This window comes from Aythya fuligula, chromosome Z, assembly GCF_009819795.1.
Source record: "Aythya fuligula isolate bAytFul2 chromosome Z, bAytFul2.pri, whole genome shotgun sequence".
NCBI lineage: Eukaryota > Metazoa > Chordata > Aves > Anseriformes > Anatidae > Aythya > Aythya fuligula.
The window spans coordinates 84,585,207-84,606,360 of NC_045593.1; the positions used below are offsets into that span (position 1 = coordinate 84,585,207).

At 48.1% G+C, this 21,154-nt stretch overlaps 1 pseudogene; it reads right to left on the reverse strand.

The window, feature by feature from the left end:
• Positions 1-1,926: 1,926 nt before the first annotated feature.
• Positions 1,927-19,578, reverse strand: LOC116500989 (annotated as a pseudogene).
• Positions 19,579-21,154: the final 1,576 nt, after the last annotated feature.

A 21,154-nucleotide genomic window follows, 5' to 3' on the forward strand; every position in this document is an offset into this window, starting at 1 on the left:
CCATCTGCAGCTCTCCCCAGCCCGCTGCAGCGAGCCGACACCATGGCAAGTGAGGCCCAGGACATCACTTGCCCTGTGTGCCAGGGGGTCCCCAAGGAGCCCAGCTACGTCCTCCCCTGTGTGCACCACTTCTGCTTCGGGTGCATCATGCGCTGGGCCAAGAGAAGCAGCACCTGCCCCCTCTGCAGGCAGCACATCACCTCCATCCGCTACTCCATCTGGGCGGAAGACGACTTCCTGGAGGTGCAGCTGGCCCCCGATGCAGAGGCGCAAGACGACAGCCCCCAGGACGAGCAGGGGGCTGCAGAGCCCATGCCCCAGCCTGCCGTGAGAGGCCTCCCGCCCGAGGAATGGGCAGCCCTCTTCAGGGAACACCTAGAAGTCCTCGGTCCGCTGCGCTCCTGGGTGCGCCAGCAAGCCAGGGAGCTGTTCAACGCTGCCTGGTGGGACCAGGACATGCTGGAGGCCAACATCGTCGCTTGGCTGTGCCGCTGTGGGCTCGATGAGCACGCCTTGGTGCAGGAGCTGCAGCCGTTGCTGCAGGGCCACACGGTGAGCTTTGTGCAGCGGCTCATCTCCATCATGGAGGAGACGTGCAGCGAGGAGTTCCTCGAGGAGCTGGGCTTCCTGGAACCGCGTCCTGCCAGCCAGCTCTACGTGTACAACGGCCCTGAAGTGGACCTCGAGGGCTCCCAAGACACCTGGGAGCCCGAAGACAGCCCGGAGGCCACCTCCAGCCCTGCTGCCTCCCCCCGGGACACTCCTGTCACCAGCCTGCTCTCCTCCAGCAGCGCGGAGGATTCGGACATCGAGGAGCTGCCCAGCACCTCCAGTGCCGCCCTGCCTGGGGGTCCTGGCCACCCGGCGCGCTGCACCCATGCCTGAGGAGCAGGAGGAGCTCTTCTCAGAGCCTGAAGAGGAGGAAGCAGAACAGGCTGCGGTGCCGGGCACAAGCCACGGGCCCTCTCCTCCTGGCCAGGGCAGGGACAGCTCACCTGGGGGGCCGCGGCGCCCCCCGAAGAGGAGAGCCGACAGCGACCCGGACTCTCCCCAGCCCTGCAAGAGGCCCCCGCGCCTTTAGCAGGGCAAATGTGGTTGTCATCCAAATAAAGAGTTGTGACCCTGCCACAGACAGTGTCTTGGTCTTCTTCATAGAATCGCGGAATCCTACAGTCATAGAAATGTCGAGTGGCTCAGGTTGGAAGGGGCCTCAAAGACCACCTAGTTCCACTCCCCCTGCCATGGCCAGGGGTGCCACCCACTGGATCTGGTTGCCCAGCCTGGTGATGGGCAATGCCTGCCCACTTGCTCAGGACCCACAGATCCATCTCCTCAGGCCCCCTGGCCTTGCGCATCACCATGTTCCTCCTTCCCCACCCTCCCCCAGACCCCGCAGGGTGCAGAGCAGCAGCGCCGACCCTCCCAACATGGCCGCCCCGCTGCGCCTCCCTCCCTCCCTCCCTCCCTCCTTCCCTCCCTCCCTCCCGTTGGGCGCCGTGCTTAAATGTCCGTGTTTGCACTTTTAGGTGGGTTTGCAAAGGTAAAGCTTGGACGACATCTTCTTACCGGTGAAAAAGTTGCAATAAAAATCACGGACAAGCTTGGATACGTAAGAAGAGGAGGAAGATGGAGTGCATAGACAATGAATTTAGTAGCTAAGAACTTCATAAAAACTGCTGTAAATTTGTAACCTCAGCATAGTTAAGTTTAGATTGGAACATGCGATATCAATGACAACTCTGGCTGTTCTTTTTCGGGACACTTTTACATAGTTAGTGACATCTCTTTAAATAGTGCTGTTTTCCGGTCAGCCCTAGGCACAGAGGTAGGATTTCTGTCTGTACACATACCGATGCCAGAGCTCAGTATAGTAACATGAGAGGACTCTGATAAATACCAAACTCTCAAATACTGATGAGTAAAAAACTAGATGCTTACTGCATTTGAAGATGACTGTTGGTTCCTTCTGCAAAAGCCATCACCTTGTTGTTCACTTTATCGGTACCTACTGTGGGACAGATCTGTAGAAGAAAGTTTTGGTCATCTGTTTTTGATATCATTACCATAAGTATTGGTCACAAGCCTCATTAATATACTACAAAAACACACTATTCACAAAAAGCTATGAAATTTGGGGGGGAAAAAAAAAAGTAAAAAAAAAAAAAACAAAAAACAAAAGAGAATAAGAAATACTTGCATTTGTCATACTGTTCCACAAATCTTCACTTTTTGCGTTTTGATAGCTCTACTTCTGCAGGTACTGCACAAGTCCAGCTTTAAAAACATCATCAGTCAGGTAGTCCTTCAAAATATTTAATATACAGGATCCCTGAAAAAAAGTGTGACAAAATGTCTACAAAACCACTCCCTAGATAGCAAGATGCTTCTTTCAGAAAATTTTCAGCAGGCTAACCTAAACAGCAGTTCAATTTTGTATGTCTGTCTGATGAGAAATAATTGGGTTTTATATATATTTAGACGGTAATTTGGCTTTCCTTATTTCCTTAAATATATTTTGGATTGAGTAAAATATGCTATTATTTTCTCAATTACTATATAGAGCAGGCTCCAATGAAAAACGCTGGTTGGTTTAAGCACCTAAAATAATGTTTTAATGTTTCAATTGATACACAATAGGTAAGAAGGGGCAAAAACCTCCTCTTTTTATAGATGGAACAGGAAACCACAATTTGAACTACATGCAGGAGTTTTGGACTACGATTGAGATAGAATATAAAGATCAAAACAACATTAAAAAGTATATTAACACCACGGTTCAGGGATGTTTTGTATAAAGGACTGACTGAAATCAGTACAATGCAGATGTATAGTACAATCAGTACAACTGAGAATGAAATCAGTTACAGATTTTACCTTCACATAAGAAACATCATCAAACATTTCTAAAATTTGAGCTGGATCTTCCACAGGAGTAGACACAGGATGTGATGAATTTAATGCATCCACTTCCATGGCATCAAACCAGTTTGGTAAGAAATAATCTTCCTAATAGGAGACAAAAATGATTATTACTACCAAATTTTGCTTAGTGACTACTGAATTCCTATTAGTTCATATTTCAGTCCATTCTACATGATGTTGAAATCCCATCAGGAAAGCCAAACATATCTTCGGTTTCATTACAGAGCAGGAAAGGGAAGGGGAAGGAGAAGGGGAAGGGGAAGGGGAAGGGGAAGGGGAAGGGGAAGGGGAAGGGGAAGGGGAAGGGGAAGGGGAAGGGGAAGGGGAAGGGGAAGGGGAAGGGGAAGGGGAAGGGGAAGGGGAAGGGGAAGGGAAGGGAAGGGGAAGGGGAAGGGGAAGGGGACGACAAGGCAAGGCACGGCAAGGCAAGGCAAGGCAAGGCAAGGCAAGGCAAGGCAAGGCAAGGCAAGGCAAGGCAAGGCAAGGCAAGGCAAGGCAAGGCAAGGCAAGGCAAGGCAAGGCAAGGCAAGGCAAGGCAAGGCAAGGAAAGGCAAGGAAAGGCAAGGAAAGGAAAGGAAAGGAAAGGAAAGGAAAGGAAAGGAAAGGAAAGGAAAGGAAAGGAAAGGAAAGGAAAGGAAAGGAAAGGAAAGGAAAGGAAAGGAAAGGAAAGGAAAGGAAAGGAAAGGAAACTTTGCATACTTGCAAAGTTTCATATATTGAACCTGTGCTAAAGCTAGCGGGAGGATTTGGGGGTCTTCATTAGGATTTAAGTCTGACTGTACATGAGGGAAAAAAATTAATTTCATAGAATCATAGAATACCCCAAGTTGGAAGGGACCCATAAGGATCATCAAGTCCAACTCCTGGCACAGCACAGGTCTACCCAAAAAGTCAGACCACATGACTAAGAGCACAGTCCAATCGCTTCTTCAACTCCGACAGGCTTGGAGCTGTGACTACTTCCCTGGGAAGCCTGTTCAGGTGTGCGACTACCCTCTCGGTGAAGAACCTCTTCCTGTTGTCAAGCCTGAACCTCTCCTGCCACAGCTTGACACCATTTCTGCAGGTCCTATCACTGGTGATTACAGAGAATAGGTCGGTGCCTGCCTCTGCACTCCCCCTCGTGAGGAAGCTGTAGACCGCGATGAGGTCCCCCCTCAGCCTCCTCTTCTCCAGGCTGAACAGGCCCAGTGCCCTCAGCCTCTCCTCGTACGTATTCCCCTCTAGGCCCTTCACCATCTTTGTAGCCCTCCTCTGGACACTCTCCAACAGTTCTGCATCCTTTTTGTACTGCGGTGCCCAGAACTGCACACAGTGCTCGAGGTGAGGCCACACCAGCGCAGAGTAGAGCGGGACAATCACCTCCCTTGACTAACTAGCAATGCCTTTATACTTTCCGAAGTCTAAATAGCTTTTGAAAAGAGAATATACTTTGATTGCAATCATTAACTTCCATCACCAGTTTTTGAAGTAATTAGATACAATAAAATCAATATTCTTACCCTTCGAGTTAAGATCAGACAGTTCTTTCAAAGGGAAAGCAAAAACTATTTCACAGCACAAACATGCTTGGCCTTCACCCTTACAAATTAGTGGACTTAGAATGCAAATATAAAATAAAAATACAGTAAATGCTGCTTACAGCTTTCAGTTCTGGATGGGTAATGTTGACCGACACAAACTCCATGAATTTTGCAAACCCTTCATTTAACCACAGGTCATTCCACCACTCCATGGTAACTAGGTTGCCAAACCACTGAAACAACAGCAACAACAATTTTAATTTAATTACACGGTTTTTCACAAAAGCTGCTACTGACTGATATGAAATTGAATTTATACCATGTCACTGACGTTTAAGGCACATTTTTGTAGTAATGCAGCTTACTCTGGCCTCTTTCTATTTCGTTTCTTATTTTAATGGTAATACTCCACAGCATGGGTTTCCATTACAATTCCATGAAACTTTATACATAAACCAGGTTTGATAGGAGAGCCACGCATAAACCCGTAACGATTCTTAACTTTTTTACCTATATTCATGGCTTGCAAATAATTTCAAGGGTTAGCAATGGTGCAAAGTCCCCAGAGCACTACAGCTACTGAACTATACAGATTTTGGTTACAGCCCTGCATGTCTATGAAGCCCAACGAGACTTTATTGGGAACAGTCGCGTGATTCACGGATGAACACCCTCAAACTGAAACAGCTCTTTTCAGTCTATATTCTCAAATATCTCTCCATCCACACAGCTGTGACCACTTTGTGGGTCCCTTCTGATCCTTTATTGTTGCTCCTAAATCTCACCTGATGAGCCAGTTCGTGGACTATTATCATAGTAATCCAAAGTCTAGAAGATGCTGAGGATTTATCAGGGTCATACAACAATGCGGATTCCCGATATGTGGTCAATCCCCAGTTTTCCATAGCACCAGACTGGAAATCAGGAATAGCTGCTAAATCTGGTGGAGGGGGGAGGAAGGAGGAGGGGGGGAGGGAAGCATTAATAAACTGCTAGGATTGTTTGACCCAGTAAAGAACCCAGTCACCTGCTCATCCCACTTCACAACAGCTCCCACATCACACCTTCTTTAAGGCTTCTCCTAAATGTAACAGCAAAAACATACCTTTAAAAAGTTCTCTATAGAAGGATTTTCCGTTCTCAGTGAAGCTTTTCAACATACTCTTAAGTTACACGAAGCAGACAGTTTAAAAACATGGGAGCCAAAATTGTCCCAGTCTTACCTAACTCACTGATTTTATGCAATTTTACTCTCTATTCTTAATGCTATTCTTGAATACATTAAATTAGGTAACACTTACCTTGTTTAGGTAAGGGATATGAAATGCTGAAGTAATCCTCATAAAAGTCTAAAAGTTTTACTGCCGCATCCAGTGCATAATCAGCTTGGTGGATCTTCTCTGGTACCGTGTATACAGAAATCTACAGTAAACAAGCAGGCAGTATTTAAATGCCAGCATCAAAAGTTTACAGAATTTGTTCTTTAACATAGGTGCGTGAGTGGTCATGAAAAGTGAAAGTAGAGCACATACCTAACAGCTTTCGTACAAAAGTTACTTTTAAAAAATCCAGATACAGATATGTTCAAAATTAGAAATGAGAATTTTACTTTATCCTCCAGAACCACCATGCCTGTAAAAGGACATCTATACCTTCCATCCCCTACCAAGCCAGAGCTGTGTAACTACCACTGTTCTGTTTTATTCCTGATTCTCCAATAAAACTATATTTAATTTCCTTTTAATCAAACAGTCTTACTTGAAACAACATTACCAATGCACGTAAGTGTATAAAAAGAAAGCATATTACCAAAAACTTTTGGAATTAGTAAAATTAGTCTTAATGCAAACTAATAATCCAATTACAAAGCCAACGTTTTTCTCTCCTCTCGTTCATGTCAAACTTCACAATGTATAAATCCAACAATTTAGCTTGAAAGTACACTATATGTTTCCATATAGATTTTGTTATATAATAAGCTCTTAGAAAATCAGAATAGTTACATTAACTCCATGACTGGATATTTTGCTGATGGATTTGAAATCGGAAACAATAAAGGCCACGAGGTAGGTACTCATCTTGACACTGGTATCAAAATGGTCTTCAACAAGCCATGAATTTATATTCACAGTCTTCATCTAAAAAAAGACAAGCACAGCTCATCATCCGGTAGTACCTCTATGGACTTTGGCACCAAAAATCAATGTGTTTCTTTTCAGTTTCACTAAGACAATTTTAAAGACAAGTTGGAAAGAAGTCAACCCTGTGCCAGCCCGTCCCCACACAAAGAAAAAAGAAACATACAGGTAGTTTCACTCGTAAGTGTTACTTCAACATTGCTAAAACTAGATAAAGATACTCATTCAAAAGCTTTAATTTTCCTCAGTGTCTGCCAGAACATCGATCTAATTAAGATCACACTTGAGTTGATCAGAAGTTGTCTAAATCTAAACATCACTTGTTACACATGAGAGAAATAAACTACTCCAAACAATGACTCAGCTCTCTCAGATATCTATTTCAAGACAAAATGAGTCGCCTGTTAGAGTTTTCCCTTTTGATTCGCCTTAGGTAACTAACTTACACTTGGAGTATATTTAGCCACATTGGAATACTAATACTAGCACCCACCATTCATTCATTATTTTATCCACTTTTCAATACAAGAACTGTTTTGTTTGATAGTTTGTTTTTAACCAACTTCCAAAAGACTTCATTTTTTTGAAATGTACTTGGTGTATGGGGAGGCGTTGTTCCCTCATTTATAAGGGTTAGTTTCCTGGCAAATCACGAATCAATAATGCAGAAGAATTTGTGAAGAATCTCTTATGCACAGAGTAAGACCAAATGTATGACATGTGACCCACCCTACATACGCCTACATCTTTGTAACTGCAAACCATATTTGTAGGTGTTACACATACTCCACTTTCACAGACATTTTTTGAAGGCCAAAATAACCTTTTTCTCTTGTTGTTTAATATATATATATATTAATATATATATATAAAATATATATTAATAATAATTAATATATACTAATATAATATATAATATATTATATATATAATATATATATTTATAATATATATATTATATATAATATACATATAATATAATAATATATATAATATGTATTATATATAATACATATATGTAATATATAATATAATAATATAATATTTATAATATAAAAATAATAATATATTAATATATAATATATATAATGTATTATATATTATATATTTATATATATATTAATAATATTTATATATTTATATATATTCTATATATATAAGGTCCTGAATAATATTGTGTCCGTATTCAGATACATTTTAATATTAATTCTTAAAATCTAAGACAAAGACTGAAAGCATTTTATGGGTAAAATAAAGGTTAGCGAGATTACATTGTTCTCAAACCACTGCAGAGAACAGGAACCCCTAGGATGCAACACCTGTTGCATTCCTTTATAACTGTGTATCAACACTACCAGCAATCATTTACTCTCAGAAAAGAACTGACACAATCTTTAGGTCAATATTCCCATGAACAGCAACTTCCTAGATATTCTGTTCTCCTTTTACTTTCTTTTTTAAAGGTCATCAAGCAACAGCACAACATTGAATGTATCCACCTACAAGGGGCATATTGGACAGCGCAAGGTGCTTTGGTTCCCTCCTAAACTTAACTGAAAATCTGGCTTTGAAAGCTGGTTCATTGAAACACGGGAAGGCTGTTCTTGCAAATGTTGGCTCAAAATGCGTTGCTGCGAGCACTCTAAGGAAAAAAGAGAAAACCTTTAGTCCACATGCCTTCATATGCACAGTGTTCACCACCTTGTGTGAAAATCAAGTAATTTCACAGAATCACAGAATTTCTAGGTTGGAAGAGACCTCAAGATCATCGAGTCAAACCTCTACCTAACGCTAACAGTCCCCACTAAACCATATCCCTAAGCTCTACATCTAAACGTCTTTTAAAGACTTCCAGGGATGGTGACTCCACCACTTCCCTGGGCAGCCTGTTCCAGTGCCTAAAAACCCTTTCCGTAAAGAAGATTCTTCCTAAGATCCAACCTAAAACTCCCCTGGCGCAACTTAAGCCCAATTCCCCCTCGTCCTGTCACCAGGCACGTGGGAGAACAGGCCAACCCCCACCTCGCTACAGCCTCCCTTGAGGTACCTGTAGAGAGCGATAAGGTCGCCCCTGAGGCTCCTTTTCTCCAGGCTGAACAAGCCCAGCTCCCTCAGCCGCTCCTCATAGGATTTGTTCTCCAGGCCCCTCACCAGCTTCGTCGCCCTTCTCTGGACTCGCTTGAGCACCTCCATGTCCTTCTTGTAGCAAGGGGCCCAAAACTGAACACAGTACTCGAGGTGCGGCCTCACCAGAGCCGAGTACAGGGGGACGATCACCTCCCTAGCCCTGCTGGCCACACTGTTCCTGATACAAGCCAGGATGCCGTTGGCCTTCTTGGCCACCTGAGCACACTGCTGGCTCATATTCAGCCGACTATCCACCATCACTCCCAGGTCCTTCTCTGCCTGGCAGCTCTCCAACCTCTCGTCTCCCAGCCTGTAGCTCTGCAATAAGCGCCCCAGGTGCAGGACCCGGCACTTGGCCTTGTTGAACTTCATGCAGTTGACCTCAGCCCATCGCTGCAGCCTATCCAGATCCTCCTGCAGAGCCTTCCTACCCTCGAGCAGATCAACACGCGCATAGCTTGGTGTCATCTGCAAACTTACTGAGGGTGCACTCGATGCCCTTGTCCACATCATCGATGAAGATATTAAAGAGGACTGGCCCCAGCACCGAGCCCTGGGGGACACCACTAGTGACTGACCTCCAACTGGACTTGGCTCCATTCACCACGACTCTTTGGGCCCGGCTATCCAGCCAGTTTCTAACCCAACGAAGTGTGCGCCAGTCCAAGCCAAGAGCAGCCAGTTTCTTGAGGAGAATGCTGTGGGAGACGGTGTCAAAAGCCTTGCTGAAGTCAAGGTAGACCACATCCACAGCCTTTCCCTCGTCCACCCAGCGCGTCACTTTGTCATAGAAGGAGATCAGGTTCGTCAAGCAGGACCTGCCTTTCATAAACCCATGCTGACTGGGCCTGATCGCCTGCTTGCCCTGCAAGTGCTGTGTGAGGACTCTCAAGAGGATCTGCTCCATGAACTTCCCTGGCACTCAGGTCAAACTGACAGGCCTGTAGTTTCCCGGGTCTGCCCTCCGGCCCTTCTTGTAGATGGGCGTCACATTTGCTAGCCGCCAGTCAACTGGGACCTCCCCCAATCGCCAGGACTGCTGATAAATGATGGACAGTGGCTTGGCCAGCTCCTCTGCCAGTTCTCTCAGTACCCTTGGGTGGATCCCATCCGGCCCCATCGACTTGTGCACATCCAAGTGCCGTAGCAGGTCACCAACCAGTTCTTCATGGATGGTGAGGGCCACATCCTGCTCCCCATCCCCTTCCACCAGCTCAGGGTACTGGGTATCCAGAGAACAACTGGTAGTGCCGCTAAAGACTGAGGCAAAGAAGGCATTGAGCACCTCCGCCTTTTCCTCATCTCTTGTAACTAAGTGCCGTGGTTCCGCTCGAGTGGGCAGCCGAGCTCCACCACAGCCGCTCCCTCACTCCCCCTCCTCAAAGAGGAATGGGGAGAAAATATGTGAAAAGGGCTCAAGGGTTGAGACAAGGATGAGAAAATCCCTCAGTAATTATTGTAACGGGCAAAACAGACTCGGCATAAGGAGATAGTAAGATTTATTGCCTATTAACTAACAAGCTAGAGAAGTGAGAAACAAAGGAAAGAAACCAAAAGCACCTTCCCCCCATCCACCCTCTTCCACCTCCTCCCCCCGAGCGGCGCAGGGGAACGGGGGAATGGGGGTTATGGTCAGTCTACAGCGCTTCTTCTCTGCCGCTCCTTCTCGGTCACTCTCGTCCCTTGTGCTGTGGGGTCCCACCCACGGGATGCAGTCCTTGATGAACTGATCCGGCGTGGGCTTCCCACAGGCAGCAGCTCTTCCAGAACTGCTCCAGATATGGGTCCGTACCACGGGGTCCATCCCTCAGGAGAAAACTGCTCCAACCTGGCTCCCCTACGGGCAGCAGCTCCTGCCAGGTCACCTGCTCCTGCGTGGGCTCCTCTCCACGGGCTACAGGTCCGGCCCGGAATCTGCTCCGGCAGGGGTCTTCCACAGGCGGCAGCCTCCGTCGGTGCAGGGCCACCTGCTCCACCGTGGTCTCCTCCACGGGCTGCAGCGTGGAACCCTGCTCCACCGTGGTACTCCATGGGCTGCAGGGGGACATCCTGCTTCACCATGCTCCTCACCACAGGCCGCAGGGGACTTCTGCTCCGGCGCCTGGAGCACCTCTCCCCCTCCCTCTACACTGACCTTGGCATGTGAAAGGCTGTTCTCTCACTCCCGGCTGCTGTGAGGCGCAGCGTTTTTTTCCCTGTCTTAAATATGCTCTCACAGAGGCGCAAAACAACATCGCTTATTGGCTCAGCTCTGGAAAACAATGGGACCCTTCCCAAACATGGGGCAGCTTCTAGATCTTTCTCACAGAAACCACCCCTATGGCCCCCTGCTACCAAAACCTTGCCACGTAAACCCACTACACCAAGTTTCCCCCCGCAGCCAGTAAAGGATGGAGATTCTCCTTAGTCCTCCTTTTTGTGTTGATGTATTTATAGAAACGTTTTTTGTTATCTTTAACGGCAGTAGCCAGATTGAGCTCCAGATGAGCTTTGGCCTTCCTAATTTTGTCCCTGCACGGCCTCGCTACATCCTTATAGTCCTCCCTAGTGGCCTGCCCACTATTCCAAACATTATAAACCCTCTTTCTTCTCCTAAGATCAAGCCACAATTCTCTGTTGAGCCAGGCTGGTCTTCTTCCCTGCCAGCTCGTCTTTGGGCACGTGGGAACAGACCGTTCCTGCGCCATTAAGATTTCCCTCTTGAAGAGCGCCCAGCCTTCCTGGACTCCTTCTGCCCTTCAGAACCGCCTCCCAAGGGACTCCACCAACCAGTGTCCTGAGCAGCTCAAAGTCAGCCCTCCGAAAGTCCAATACAGCGGTTTTACTGGTCCCCTTCCTGGCCTCGCCAAGAATAGATGAACTCCACCATTTCGTGGTCACTCTGCCCAAGACAGCTCCCGACAATCACATCCTCCACCAGTCCTTCTCTGTTTGTGAAGAGAAGGTCTAGCGGGGCACCACCCCTGGTAGGCTCACTAAGCAGCTGCGTCAGGAAGCTATCTTCCACGCTCTCCAGAAACCTTCCTAGGACTGCTTTCTCAGGGCTGTGTTGTGCTTCCAGGATATGTCAGGGAAGTTGAAGTCCCCCACGAGTACAAGAGCTGACGATTTCGCAACTTCTGCCAGCTGCCTGTAGAACTCCTCATCAGTCTCCTCATCCTGGTTCGGCGGTCTATAGCAGACCCCGACCAGGACGCTAGCCTTGTTGTCCCTGCCGATCCTAACCCAAAGGGACTCGACCTTGTCATTCCCAGCCTCGAGTTCTACAACATCGAAAGGCTCTCTAATATAGAGAGCCACAGCACCACCCCTTCTGTGCTGCCCGTCCCTTCTGAAGAGCTTATAGCCAGGCATTGCAGCACTCCAGTCATGAGACTGGTCCCACCACGTCTCCGTGATGGCAACCAAGTCGTAGCCTGCCTGCTGCACGATGGCTTCCAGCTCCTCCTGTTTGTTACCCATGCTGCGCGCATTGGTGTAGATGCACTTCAGCTGGGCCATTACCTTATCCCCCGGCCTTGCCATTGCTCCCCCTGGCACAGCCCCAACAATCCTTGCTTCAGCCCCATCCCCCTTCCTACCTAGTTTAAAGCCCTCTCAATGAGCCCTGCCAGCTCCTGGCCCAGGATCCTTTTTTCCCTAAAAGATAGCGACCCGTCTGAGGCCATCAGGCCAGGTGCTGAGTAAAGTGCCCCATGATCGAAAAAAAACAAGATTTCTGCGTTGGCACCAGCCCCGGAGCCACGTGTTTAACAGGTGGGCTTTCCGTGTCCTCTTTGTTCCCCTCCCTGCCACCGCAGGGATGGATGAAAACACCACCTGCACTCCCGCTCCATCCACTAACCGACCCAGCCCCCTAAAGTCTCGTTTGATAGCCTTCAGGCTTCTCTCCTCAATGTTGTCACTGCCCGCCTGGACTACCAAAAGAGGATAATAGTCAGAGGGGCGTACCAGGTTGGGAAGCTTCCTGGCAACGGCCCTGACCCTGGCCCCAGGGAGGCAGCACACTTCCCTACGGGTAGGGTCAAGCCGACAAATAGGGCCCTCTGCTCCCCTAAGAATAGAGTCTCCAACAACAATAACCCTCCTGTCTTTCTTGGTGGAGGCAGTCCTGAGGCGTGGAGTCGACCTCCTCGCCCTAGGCATCCTCCTGGGCCCGACCATCCTCCCTCTGCCCGACGGCTACAGGGCAGGGGGTCCACCCCCATTTGGGATGTCTCACCTCGGTACCTCTCCTTGAGGCCCTGCAGGGAGTTACTCCACAAGTCTATCTCTCGCTCACACTCCCTGATGGCCCTCAACCTCTCCACCTCCTCCTTGAGCTCCGCCACCATGCGGACCAGGTCATCCACCTGCTCGCACCTCACGCACGCAGTTTCTCTGCCTCCCGCCGATGGCAGCAACAGGCTCAGACACTCCTCGCATCCGGTGACCTGAACTGCTGCATAAATTTCACATTTATGAGATAATTTAAGTACTTTCAAAATCTTTGGCATGCTAAGAATTACCATTTCTCAATCTGTGGTGGGGAACAGAAGTGGATACATAAAGCTTCTTGACCAACCCCCCTGATAAGGGGTTCTGCAATAAGAGACAACTTGTCAGAGCCCAGCGAGTCCCCAGACTCTTCTGATAAATAGCAGAGATCATCTTGGTTGGACTCTCTCCGCTACACTCACATCTGTCTAGTACATGGAAGCCCAGAAAAGGACCCAGCTCTCCAGCTTCACACAGGGCTTCGCCAGCCATCAGCCTTCCTTGCTGCATGGGCACGTTGCTGGCTTATGTTCAACGTGGTGTCCACCAGGAACCTCAGGTCATTTTCTGCCAGGCTGCTCTCCAGCAGGGTGCCCATAGCATGTCCAGGTGCCTGGGGTTGTTATTCCACAGGTACAGGACTTGCCACAGCTCCACGAGATTCCTGCCAGCCTTAAAGGAGTCCTTGCAAAGGAGTTCAAATGAAAATACGCTCTGTCATCACGGTGGGCTGGTCCGTTCCAAGCGTTTCTAACCACTCCTGTGGCACAGAAGTAAGTTCCTGGGTCCATGTGTACCACGGCTGAAGGACAAAACCACCCAAGGAATGCTGGAAACTCTAGGATGACCAAGGCAGATGACCAGAGCAGAACAACTACCAAAAGAGTTTCTCACCCTGCAGAAAGAGCAGATCTCTAGTAAAGGACAACAGGCTCAGATATCTCTGCAATAAGAACTGAAAATGGAAAAGAAGGTCCTTCGTGGTGGTGCTGGTAACCTCTCCCCAGGAGCATCACCAACATCAGGATGAAGGTACAATTTGAGATCTCAGATACAGACCTGCTAGCCTGGTAGCCCGATCTTTTTCTTCTCACAGAATCACAGAATTGAAGGGGTTGGAAGGGACCTGAAGAGGTCATCGGGTCCAAGCCCCCTGCCAAAGCAGGTTCCTCAGAGCAGGCTGCCCAGGGAGGCATCCAGATGGGCCTTGAATATCTCCAGAGAAGGAGACTCCACAACCTCCCTGGGCAGCCTGTCCCAGTGCTCCATCACCCGCACCATGAAGAAGTTCTTTCACGTGTTGGTGCGGAACTGCCTGGGCTCTGTCTTGTGGCCCTTGTCCTGTCCCTGCTAACCACTGAAGAGAGGTTGGACAAATCCCACTGTTTCCCACACTGAAGATATTTGTAAACATTGGTAAGAGCTCATCTCAGTCTTCTCCAGGCTGAACAGACCCAGGTCTCTCAGCCTTTCCTCATAGGGAAGATGCTCCAGGCCCTTTATCATCTTCCTTGCCCTCCGCCGGACTCTTCCCAGGAGATCCCTGTCTTTTTTGTACCGGGGAGCCCAGAACTGGACACAGTACTCCAGGTGAGGCCTGACCAGGGCTGAGTAGAGAGGGAGGATCACCTCCCCTGCCCTGCTGGCCACTCTCCTTTTAATGCACGTCATGATCCCATGGGCCCTCTTGGCCACGAGGGCACACTGCTGGCTCATGGTCAACCTGTCGTCCACCAGGACCCCCAGGTCCTTCTCCTCAGAGCTCCTCTCCAGCAGGTCATCCCCCAGCCTGTACTGATACATGTGATTGTTCCTTCCCAGGTGCAGGACTCTACACTTGCTCTTGTTAAACCTCGTTAGGAATGTTTTAACAATTTGTGTCCATAAAGAACAGTCCTGTCTGCCTCTGGGCCCTGCACTGGCAATTTAATTCTTGAACCACAGATGCAGTGTGTCCCAGTCTCCCCCTCATTCTAGTCAATTTATCAAGTCTTCAGAAAATACTCCTCAAATTTATGAACCTGTTTGCCTTTGTTATTCCAGACTTCTATTTCTAACAGTTACAGCCTTTTTTTTTGTCTTCTTCGAGATTAACTTAACACTGCTATAGGTGTGACTGTCCCCGTGAATGGCTGGTGAGGAATGTTTTAATTACTGGTGAAGTGTCAGTAAGAAAGCTGTTTGTGTTTGTATGAAGTCTTTGATGCCTGGGGGTTTCAGAACAACTGATAACAACTAGTGACTGTTATGGGACTGTTATGCAGGCCTCTGATATCTGGCCAGGTGGCCAAGAGATTAAGAAGAAGAAAAAAAAGAAGCTGAAGGACGGCTAGGAGACAAGACCTGCAGGGGATGCTGTATAAACTTGACACAGTGCCAAGGAGTACAAAGGGGAAGGACAAGAAAAAGTCTTGGAGAGGAAGACTACGAGCCTTCAGCATGAAAGACCCCTAGAGACCCCCAGAGGGACCACCAGAGACTGATGCGCATGCTCCAGTAGGAGGGACTGGACCCCGGAAGCTAATTATAATAACCTGTTTTTTTTCAGAAGTAGTAATGAATATGTATTAGTCTAGGAGCATAAAAATCAGCTGCTTGATGTAACTGGTGTGCGTCCTGGTGGAGCGGAGACTCCCGGTGCACCCAGCGCTGTTTGCTTACCTCTATTCTTTTAATAAATCCTATTTTTTTATTTAATCCTATTTTGAAGACTGAGCCATTTCGAACAATCTCATTTGGTTTCTTCCTGCCCAGCTCTCCAGCCTGTCCAGATCTCGTTGTACTCAAAATTCTCATTTGTACTTTCTGTAGTGCTAGTGTTATCCTTGTGCCATTTGGTTGGAAAGGTGAATTTGAGAATTTTGTTGATATTATGTTGATATTTTGTTGACTCTATGTTCGGAATATACCCCTGGCCATTCTTGGGTAGCTTCTTAGCACACTAATCAGTACAACTGCCAGCAAGTGCAAACAGTTGTGAGAGTGGGTAACAAATACGAGTACTGCTGGCATATGTCTGTCTATGAGGAAGCCCATTCCTTCTTGTACTTGCTGCTCGTCACTGCTCCCACTCAATATCTCCCTATCGAATTAATGTGATTCCAGCGGGTAACCTTACTTCTTCTAATGTCTTAGCCAATTCAGCATGTGTTGGTGCAGGTCTGTGCTTAAACCTCTGGGGTAAATGAGCAAAAAATGCTCTATTACTTCCAAAGTAAAAGCAAATTTGTCTTGTCCCTGCCATGGTAATGTGACCAAAAGATATCTCGAACACCAACGACAGCCATCCTTGAAATCCTGCTGTATTAAGCAGATTAGGTATGTCAGACAGACTGGGTGCTGTGACAGTCAATGGTTTAGTAGCTGCATTCAACTTTCTGTAGTTTACTGTAAGCCATCATGTCCTTAACACTTGTAACTGGCCATACTGGAGAATTAAAAGGGGAATGGATTTTTTTAACAGTTTCCCTCTCCACCAAATATTTTGTTAATTCACCTTTCACTGTCATCACTAATTCTGGGGACAATCCCTTATTATACCCACACCAGAGGCTCAAACAGGTGCAGGAATCACCTCATCACCTACTTTTTTAAATCATTACCCTCATGGTCAACTCAGGGCCAGGAAGGTTTGACAGACCACCATTGTTCCTGTATGTGCTGGATTGGTTGTGATAGATTTAATTTTGTCCATAGTAGCTCATGTAAGTGCTATGTTTAGATTTTTAATGGAAGTAGTGCTGATAACAGACCAATGTTTTAGTTGTTTCTACATAGTGCGTACACGGAGTCGAGTTCTTTCCTCTTCCCAGGCTGCCTGCTAGCAAGTTGACTGGGAGTACAACAAGAAAAAATTTTTCAATCAACATTTAGTGTGATTTTCAGTATCACAACTGCTATGAGGACTGCAAGAAAAATGCTTGCCAGGTTTGCAGCATAATACCATTAGCCTGAATAAGTTATAAGGCAATAGAAGTCCCCTAGTAAAGGCCGGTGTAAATGCCAAAACTTAATTGGACAAGCTGTTTCCTCCTGTGAGCAGATTATTCAGATTATTTCCTGTATTTCCTGTAACTGAAAAACAAACAAACAAACAAACAAAAACAAGCAAACAAACAACAATGTTTACTCCAAAATTTATCCATTTTAAGTAGAACACATACTTTAAAAGTCTGTTTCTGCTACAGTTATGTGAAAGATTTGATCCCAAGTCTTCATTCTATACAGTAGAATAAAAAAAAATAAATTTCAAAGGACAATTTTCAGCTTCACATTAAGGCCGGAGTCCACCTCATCTTGTAAGTCTCTTCTACCAGGTTAGAATATCACCACTAACACATTGGTACAATTCCTCTACAGCTAGTCAGCTCAGCTTTTGACATTTTTATTCCAATGGGACAGGAACTGATTCACTTCTTTCAAAGTTTGTGAAAAGTAATTCCCCCACGCTTATTTTATAGCCTGGCTGAGCGATGCACTGAAAGTTTTCCCTCCGCTATCAGAACATTTCAAAGCACGGAGTTCAGCCAGTGCATGAAATCTGTTGTTCATCCAGACATCTTTAGGGCGAGTCTATTTTGCCTTTCAGAAATTCATAAGGATATCAGCATGGTAGAAAATATCAATAAAGTTTAGGAAACACAATGAAAGGAGGAAAAAGAAAAGGCAAATTTGAGCTTCAGAGCTGTACTGACAGATCTGAAATTCTGTGGGGATTCCGTAGGTTGGAAAAGCACAGCAAAACTCACAGCCTGAGAATAAGGGACCATGAGGCTGCCAATACGCTAAGGTTACTTACTGTATCAGCATGCTTAATTACAACAAAGTAACAACATGTATTTCTTACCTCTGATATTAATTCCGATATACTCTCCCTGCTCTGGTTGTGAAACACGGAAAGCTCTGTCACGCAGTCCTCGGCAAGGTGTCCCTGCTGCAAGAACACGCACTACATTCAAGCATGAGGCTTTCAGGTTGTCTCACCGAGACACATCTGACCATGACACTGTTGTGATATGCCGCAGGCGGAGTCCCTAATTATCCAAGATTTCACATTTTGTATTTTAGTTAGCATCATGGCTAAATGTTGCCGTGAGTAAACAGAGAAAGTCACACAACTTCAGCAACTTCAGCATCTCGGCCCTCCTTGGTGAGAGGTTCTGAACTCACATAGGAAAGGCTGAGTGCAGATGAGATTTTTCACTTGAGTGGAAGCTACACTTTTATCTCTTCTTAAATATGCAAAGCTACATCAGGCATGCACGTCTTTGCCAGAGCCGCTTAAAACTGACGGTGCGTGTGCAACAAGCTGTTCTTTACCTAGACAAACAGCGGCAGCCAGTGGCCAGCAGGAGGCATTGGCAAACAATTGAGAGACGGTCAGGACAAACGCTTTCAAAGAGGTCAAATTGTTAGCCGAACAAGCAACTTCTCTGAGACACAGAAATGAGATAAACCATAAGCACGTCCAACATGCTTGTATGAAAACTTGTGTTTTGCTCCATCATGGGTTCCTTTCCACGGAGGAAGAATTTCAATCTTGTCTTCAAAAACCCATTAGGGAGATCCTTAGAAATGCATTGTAGGCAATTTCACAATGCTCAGGGGTTGGGGCCCTTGCTCAGTGAGGAGGGGCTGAGGCAAAGATGTGTGGTCAGACTGCAGAGGAGCCTCAGGGCAGCCTTCTCGTAACTACAAGGAGGGCAGCAAGACAAAGCCAAGCTATCTCAGCAGGGCATGGTGCGATGATGACAAACAGCAGGCACGGTGGTACAAATCACCAAAGGGAGATGGCAATTCTTTGGGTGTTATATAAGGGTGTTCTGGTGTCGCACAGACCTTGCTGATGCTGTTTTAAAATAATTAAAAAAGCGAGGTAGGAATTAAAATTAGTTCACTTATTGCGAACCCAGAAGAGTGGCTATTATTAAATTGGGAGAGAAAATACAGCACAAAGAGGCTGGAGATGAGAATGGTTGAATTAAAGGGCAGGGGAATGGGGAGAAAAAGAAACAAAAGAAACAATAAGGCCGCGGGGAAGCGCAGAGAGAAGGAAAAGGAAATATTCTCTACTTCCCATCAACGAGCGATGTTCAGCCATGTCCTGGGAAGCAGGGCATCAAAACACGTAGTGGTTGTTGAGGAGGAACAGCCCCCTGCCCCACGGGAGCCCCCCTGTTTATTGCTGAGTGTGGCATCAGGTGCTCTGGAATGTCCCTTTGGTTGGTTTAGGTCAGCTGGCCTATCGATGTCCCCTCCCCATCACTTGCCCACCCCCATTGATTTCTTTTGATGAAGTGGCCAACCATCTGGTTGCCCAAGGGAAGCCAGCTGATGGCACCTGTTTGGCTTTCAGCACAGCTTCAAGACTGTTTCTCACTGTCTCCTTCTGGACAAATTGGGCAGCACACAGCTAGAGCAATGCATAATGCGATGGGTGAACAAGGGGCTGACGGGTCGCGCTCCAAGGGTTCTTGTAAATGGGGTTGCATCAGGCTGGTGGCCAGTCATAGGGGCTTGTGCAGGCCTCCATTTTAGGGCCTGTTCTCTTCAGCGTTGTCCCGACTGACTCGCATGTAGGACTTGAGGGCATATGGAGTCCGTTTAGGCATGATGCTAAACAGGAAGGAGTGGCTGACTCCATCGAGGGGAGGAAGGCTTTGCAGAGAGACCTTGACAAAGCAGAGAGCTGGGCAATCCCCAAGCATATGAGGTTTAGCAAGAGCGAGTGAGGGATTCCACGCCTGGCAAGGGGCAACCCTGGCTGTATGGACAGTCGGGGGGACGAGAGGCTGGAGCGCAGCCCTGCAGAGAGGGATCTGGGCGTTTTGGTCGATGGCAAGTTGAACGGGATTCAAGCAGGGGCCCTGGCAGCCAGGAGGGGCAACAGCATCCTGGGCTGCCTCCAGCACGGCATCGCCAGCTGGGCGGGGGCAGGGATTGCTGTGCTCTGCTCTGCGCTCTTTCAGCAGCGCCTCGAGTCCTGTCCTGGGTGCACTTTTGGGCAGCACACTAACAGAAGGACATCAGGTTATTGGAGAGTGTCCAAAGGAGGGCTTCGAAGTGGTGAAGGATCGGGAGAGTAAGATGGATGAGGAGCACATGAGGTCCGCGTGTTTGTTCAGCCTGCACGAGACTGAGGGGAGGCCTCATGGCGGCCAGCAGCTTCCTCACCAGGGCAGCAGAGGGGCTGGCGCTGAGCTCTGCTCTCTGGGGCCACTGACAAAACTCGAGGGAATGGCAAGGAGATGGGACAGTGGAGGGTCTGGCTGCAGGCGAGGAGAAGATTGTACACCAACACGGGGCTTGGCCACTGAAACAGGCCTCCCAGTGAAGTGGTCATGGCAGCCAAGTTGCCGGGGTTCACCAAATGTCTGGCAAGTGCTTTCAGACACGTGCTTTGGTTTTTGGGGGTCACCCAGAGCGCTGGGCTCTGAGGTCACCCAGCGATGGGCTGTGAAGGTCAGCCAGCAATGGGCTGTGACCTCACGGCCCTCGCTGCTTATACTGGGGCGCCGGCAGAGCCTGGCCCAGCCTGGCTCGTGCCTGGACTCCCGCTGAGCGTGTGTGCGAGGCTTGGAGTGCCGAGCAAGGATCTCTTGGGAGATTTGTTGGAGCTGTGCTGTGGGGCCGTCGGCAACTGCTCTCGGTGCCCGTCCCCGCAGCCAGTGCCTGCGTTTCCCCGGCCCTGCCTGGCTCAGGCAGCCGGGGCTGTGGAGGGAGTGCTCGCAGCAGTGCAGGTGAGCTGTGCGGGGACACGTGCCCCGGGGCTCGGCTTGGGGTTTTGTCCTGCTGAGGGGCCGGGGCACTGCCGCTGCCTGCCCTGGCTCAGCCACTGACCCTGACCTCTCTCCTTCTTGCAGCGCACATCAGCTGTCGCAGCGGTGCCAGCCAGGGGAAGCAGCTCCCCATCTGCAGCTCTCCCCAGCCCGCTGCAGCGAGCCGACACCATGGCAAGTGAGGCCCAGGACATCACTTGCCCTGTGTGCCAGGGGGTCCCCAAGGAGCCCAGCTACGTCCTCCCCTGTGTGCACCACTTCTGCTTCGGGTGCATCATGCGCTGGGCCAAGAGAAGCAGCACCTGCCCCCTCTGCAGGCAGCACATCACCTCCATCCGCTACTCCATCTGGGCGGAAGACGACTTCCTGGAGGTGCAGCTGGCCCCCGATGCAGAGGCGCAAGACGACA